Source organism: Mus caroli, chromosome 3 (genome assembly GCF_900094665.2).
Source record: "Mus caroli chromosome 3, CAROLI_EIJ_v1.1, whole genome shotgun sequence".
In the NCBI taxonomy this organism is placed as follows: Eukaryota; Metazoa; Chordata; class Mammalia; order Rodentia; family Muridae; genus Mus; species Mus caroli.
The window spans coordinates 110,546,826-110,553,329 of record NC_034572.1 but is presented as its reverse complement, the minus strand read 5'-3'; positions in this window follow the sequence as shown (position 1 = coordinate 110,553,329).

The window sequence follows — 6,504 nt, the reverse complement described above, 5'->3', positions numbered from 1 at the left end:
GGAGGGGAGGGGAGGGGAGGGGAGGGGAGGGGAGAGAACAGTTTTACCAAAACTGTTTTACAGAGGTAGGTTGCAGGTTGGAACAAATTGCCAGAGTTGGTTTGAGGTCAAGCGGAGAAATTCAATGAGAAGCTGAGAGAAACCAGATTGAGTCACTCTACCTGGAGACGAGTTTGAATCAGAATAGCTGAGCTGAACCAGCCAGCCAGAGTACAGAAAGAACTAGAAAGGATGAGCTTATTCAATAGTAAGTCTACTAGACAACAATTGATTCTGGTGAATAAAAGTTGCCTTTACAATAATGTAAACATCTGTGGTTTCCTGGTCTTAGGTGACCCTTGTTCACAATGACCCTTGTCATTTGACCCACAGGTTGAGAACCTCTTCTTCAAGCCACTTTTATAAATGCCTTCTTTTTTTTTGTTTTGTTTGTTTGTTTGTTTGTTTGTTTACCGAGTCAGGGTTTCTCTATGTAGCCCTGGCTGTCCTGGAACTCACTCTGTAGACCAGACTGGCCTCAAACTCAGAAATCCACCTGCCTCTGCCTCCCAAATGCTGGGATCAAAGGCGTGCGCCACCACTCCCAGCTTTATAAATGCCTTCTTTATTTACTGTTTCCCAAATACCTGTAGTCCCCAGCCTTCAGGGAGCAGAGGCAAGCAGATCCCTCCAGCTCAATAGACTGATAGATTGATAGTCTAGTCTACCAGTGAAGTTCAGGTTCCATGAGAGATTCTGTCTCAATAAACAACTTAAAGAACAATATAAAAAGGCAGTCAGTTTGACTCCTGGCTTCCACCTGTGCAGGCAAACACATGTATAGACAAGTAAGCACACAGTCACAAATATACACACAATTCTTTTTTTTTCTTAGAAATTTGATTATTAGACACATAGCTCAAGAGTACAGTGCTTGCAGAGAATGTATGGGATCTTAGACTCAATTCTCAGTACCAACAAAAAAGTTACTTTGTTTATTAGCCTGGTGGTTTTGTTTATTTTTCTTTTTTTTTTTTTTGAAGATTTATTTATTTATTATATGTAAGTACACTATAGCTGTCTTCAGACACTCCAGAAGAGGGCGCCAGATCTCATTACGGATGGTTGTGAGCCACCATGTGGTTGCTGGGATTTGAACTCTGGACCTTNTGTGAGCCACCATGTGGTTGCTGGGATTTGAACTCTGGACCTTCGGAAGAGCAGTCGGGTGCTCTTACCCACTGAGCCATCTCACCAGCCCTTGTTTATTTTTCATGTAGTGTAATTCTATGTAGATACAATTTTATAGAGAGTAAAAATTTTTCCTTTTAGTACATGTAGTCATGTAGCCACCACAATCAAGGTACAGATTATTTCTGCCACCCTAAAAGAATCATTTTTGTCCCTACATGGCCAAATCTTGTGATAACATATGTGGTGGTTTGAATAGGTATTATCTCCATAGACTCGTGTGTTGGAATGCTTGGCTCATAGGGAATGGCAGTATTAGGAGGTGTGGCCTTGTTGGAGTAGGTGTGGCCTTCTTGGAGGATGTTTGTCCCTGTGAGGGTGGGCTTTTAGGTCTCTTACGGCCAAGCTACACCCAGTGTAACATATAATTCCTTTCTGCTACCTGGAGATCAAGATATAGAACTTTCTGCTCCTTCTCCAGCAGCATGTATGCCAGGATTCTATCATGCTTTCTGTTATAAAGTTAATAGACTAAAACCCTGGAATGTAAGTCAGCCACAATTTAATGCTTTTCTTTATAACAGTTGTCTTGGTCATGGTGTTTCTTCTCAGCAATGAAACCCTAACAAGACAGAAACTGATACCAGGAACTGGGGTTTTGTGGTGATAGGTCCAATCATGCTTTTGTTTGGAGGAATAATTATTTTGAGACTTTGGATTAGGAAAGGAGTGGAATGCTTTTAGCAGGGCACAATGGGCCATACTAGCAAGAACATGGAAAACAGTGTTTCTGAGGGTGATTTAAACTGTGGGGGCATGGTTTAAGGGGTTTTAGAGGGGAAGAATTTTAATATGTTGCCTAAAGATCATTCTTGTGATACTTTGATGAAGGATGTGGCTGCTTTTTGCCCTTGTCCAAAGAATCTGTCTAGGGCTAAAGTGGAGAGATTTAAATTAATCGCATCGGCAAAAGAAATCTCAAAACAGCCTACTATAGACTTTGTTCTGTGTTTTGCTCTTATCAAGAGTGTTTTAATGAATTGGAGAAAGCAATTGTAAAAATGGGATTTAGGGAGTGGCAACCTCAGTGTGAGATCCCACTCTGCTAAGCTTCAATCTTGTGAGGAGGAATTAAAGAAAAGCTGAGGTATAGGCCTGGTAATAAACAGCACTCAAGAGACAGAGGCATACAGATCTCTAAATTAAAGGCCAGCCTGGTATACAGATCAAGTTCCAGGAAAGCCAAGTTTAGAGAAAGAAGAAAACCATTGAAAACAGAAAACTGGTAAAGATAAAATTGAATAAGGGGGGCCATGTTCTGACCACAACAAGCAGCTGAACTTCGCAGCTTCAGCCATGTAGCTCTGGCTCTAGAGTCAAAGATAGAAGTAAAGGGTTGTAGAATCTCTCTCCGTAACTAAGGAAAACTGTTGAGTCCTGACATCTGACAAGGGTGTCCCTGCATGGAGGCCCAGAGAAGCCATTTTGTGAGTGGGTTGTGAAATCTCTTTCTGTGACTAAGGAAAGCTGCTGAGGCCAGGAGTACGGCAAGGGTATCTGCATGGAGGCCCAGAGAGCCCATTGTGTGAAGTGAGGAAGGTGAAGCCTATATTGTCCTGGAGACATACCTGCCAAAGAGAGCTGCTAACAAGGAGAAGAACCAACACAGGAGAAAAAAAAAAAAGTGTGGCAGTCAACAAAGTTGAAAGGAGTTAAAGATCTGAAGAGAATCTTGGCATTAGACATGGAGATGCATGTTGGGGTTAAAGAAATTGACACACAAACCATACACCTACAGATCTCAGTTAAGCAAGAATCGTTTATTGAACACCACACCCTGTGGTACCAGTCTGTTCTTAGGGCAGATGTTTTATAGGAAAAAACAAGTTCAGAAGGCAAAGGTGAATGTAGTACTAGATTTTGGCTAACTTAGTCCCTCACTGGTTATTTTTGTGAATGAAAAAAACACATATTCTACCCAGTTCTACCCAGTTCTACCCAGTTCTACCCAGTTCTACCCAGTTACCTGGACAGCAGTCAGTTGCTTCTGTATATAACTTAAAATCTATTCCGTTTTTTTTTGTCTACTGATTTTCTGATATATACTGGATTGATTTAGGATGTTTTTGAAGTTTTTTTTTTTCCCTTGAGAATTTTCAGTTGCCTATTCTCATTTTATAGATCCACCATGGCATCCATCATACCCTGCTTCTTACTAGCTTTGTTTGTAAATTCAATAGTTTCTTAACTTTTTGTGAGTTTACTAAGTTTTATGTGGTGGTTTGAATATGTGTGACCTAAGAAATAGCGCTATCAGGAGATGTGGCCTTGTTGATGATGTGTGTCACTGTGGGGGTGGGCTTTGAGGCTCTCCTTCTAGCTGCCTGAAGACAGTCTTCTCCTGAGAGCCTTCAGATCAAGATGGAGAACTCTCAGCTCCTTCCATAGCACCATGCCTGCCTGGATGCTGCCATGCTTCCTGCTATGAAGATAATGGACTGAACCTCTGAACCTGTAACCTCGTCCCAGTAACAACTTTTATAAAAGTTGCCGTGGTCACAGTGTCTCTTCACAGCAATGGAAACCTTAGCTAAGACATTTTGTCTTTATATTTTTCTGCTCTGTGAATTGTCTATTTCTTCAGGAATCATAAGTTTCTTGTAACTGAGGAAGGACTAAGGAGCCTTTTGCAACTTAAGATTGAAGCCATGGAAAGTCTAATAGGTCATATTGTGAAAGAACAAAGTTTGTCATTAAACCAGCTTAACCTTGAGTAGATAAATTACATATGCAAGCCCTCTCAGGACTCTGGTAAGGAGCAGGGATAGCCCCTAACAGAGAATTCGCCTTAAAGGAGCCAAAAGAGCAAGGTGATTCCGTGCCAGACTCTTGGTGGGAGGGAAGAACAGTTCTAAACCAAAAGGCTATTTGCTGGTTGTATTGATTTTCAAAAACTTAACTGTGCTGGTTAATTTTTGGTCAGCTTAACACAGGTGGGTCATCTGGGAAGAGGGAACCTCAACTCCAATTGCCTCCATCAGACTGTCCTGTGCACATGTCTGCAGGGCACGTTTTGATTAATAACTGGTGTTGGAGGACTCAGACCACCATGGGCAGTGGTCCTGGGGTGTATAAGAAAGCAGGCTGAGAACCAGGCATCAGGTGGCACATCCCTTTAATCCAAGCAATGCAGAGGTAAAGGCAGGCAGATCTCTGAGGTCTAGGCTGGCCTGGCCTACAGAGTGAGTTCCAGGACAGCCAGGGTAAAACAGAGAAACCTGTCTCAAACAAACAAACAAACAAACAAACAAACAAACAAACAAGAAGGAAGGAAGGAAGGAAGGAAGGAAGGAAGGAAGGAAGGAAGGAAGGAAGGAAGGAAGGCAATCAAGCTGAGTGGCCCCTAAGGAGCAGTCTACTACACAGTCAGAGCTCCTCCCTGGTTTCTGCTTCAGTTCCTGCTTCTGCTCTTGCCCTGACTTCTCTTTACAGTGGACTGTGATAGAGACATGTGAGTCAAGCAAGCCCTTTCTTCCCCTAGCTGCTTTTGATCCTGGTATTTATCACAGCACCAGATAGCAAACTTGAACACAGACTGTAAGGATGTGTGATGAGGCCCCGTGGACGGGGAAGTCGTAAGTAAAACCAAAGAGCAGAGTTCTGTTTCTCTGTCGATAGCAAAGGTTCTCAGACACCTGCTGGTAAAAAACAGCACTCGTTTCTTCCCTAACAGAATCTAGGCACAGATTCATGCAGCCCTCTGGTTTTTACCTGCAATTCGGGTATTTTCCAGGGCTCGGATCTCAACTGGAGAGTGATCTGTCTCTGGATTCATGTGATTGTTAGAGAAATACGACTGCGCATGTCCTGCTGCACCAATGGCTCCATTTCTTGAAGGCTAACATCCATCACCACACTCAGCTCCTTTTCACAGCACTTCATAGTGTGGCTACGTATTCACATATGCGAGCCCAGAAAGCGACTGAGACAGACGGGACATGATACGTACACCACAGGACGAAATCATAGACATAACAAGCCATCCTGTCCTCTATGCTAATGGCAAACTAGTCGTGAGTGCCATCTACATTCAAGGTAAGGAGAAAATGGGATTCTCTGGAGGTTTCCATTCCCCAAGCTGATTCTTCAAATGCTCTTAAAGGCAGGGGAGATCCAGTGTGGATTTAGTCCTGCTTCAGGATAGCGTATCACCAAGGGGGAAAAGGCAGTGGATACGTGTGACCCTTAGAGCGCAGGGAACCTAGAGGGATTTAGGGGACAAGCTGAGGCAGAAGAACGCTAAAAACTAAGCTTAAATTCTTTGTATCTGACCTATTCTTTCTTTGGGCATAGAACCACCTAATAAGGAAAACCCAAGACTGAAATCAACACATTAAATGTCCACACGGGGGCAGCAGACACCAGGACATTGTGTTCCGAATGCCTGACTCCGAGGAAGAACAAGTTCATTTCCTTTTATGGCAGCTCACGGCTCCCCCTGTCTGGTCCTTGAATGGCAAGGGAGGTGCTTGCATGTTTTTTATTCCTCCATCCCCGTAAAGCACAGTCCCTGATATGTCCCCAATAAAGACAAAGGGCTGTATCCTGCATAACCCGCAGAGCAACAGTGATGATCCTGGGGAGCAGCAATGAGGGCCCCCCTGAAACAGGGACTTAAGGAGACTTCCACAGTCCAAGAGCCCACATGTCTAAGTCACAACTGTATCGCAGTCGGTGTCGGGTAAAGCCCGTCTTGTTCAGAGTTGGTCCAGAATTCGTGCCCTCGGTGAAGACGCTTCAGAAACTTGCTGACTTCTACCCTGTGAAGATTCAGAAAGGCATCATCTATGCAGCAGGAAATGAAGCCTCCGTAGACATCAAACCTTCAGGATCCTCGATCGTGGTTTACAACTGTAAGGCTTCACAACTGTAAAGTACATAATAGCTGGCATTTTGTTATAATGCTATGAACAGAGACAAAGGAAATTGTAGTGACACATTTTTATGAAAACATCTCTTGCGTTAAAAATAAACTAATTTCCCAGATCTTGCCACCATGTTAATAAGGTGCCTAGAGAGGATTCAAGACTGCATACTTAACCTGCTGTCCAACTATGCATTCAGACTATTTACGTTTAACCTGCCTTTGAGAGAACAATATACCCGACCTCACTAGGTCTTGGATTGCACGTGGAATCAGCTTTTATCGCTGAGTTAAGTGATAGCTTTAACCGCTTATTTATTTTATGTTGTGTTCATGAATATTTTGCTTGCATGACTGTGTGTGCACTATGTGCCCCGTCGGACCTCATGAAACGGAAGTTACAGATGGCT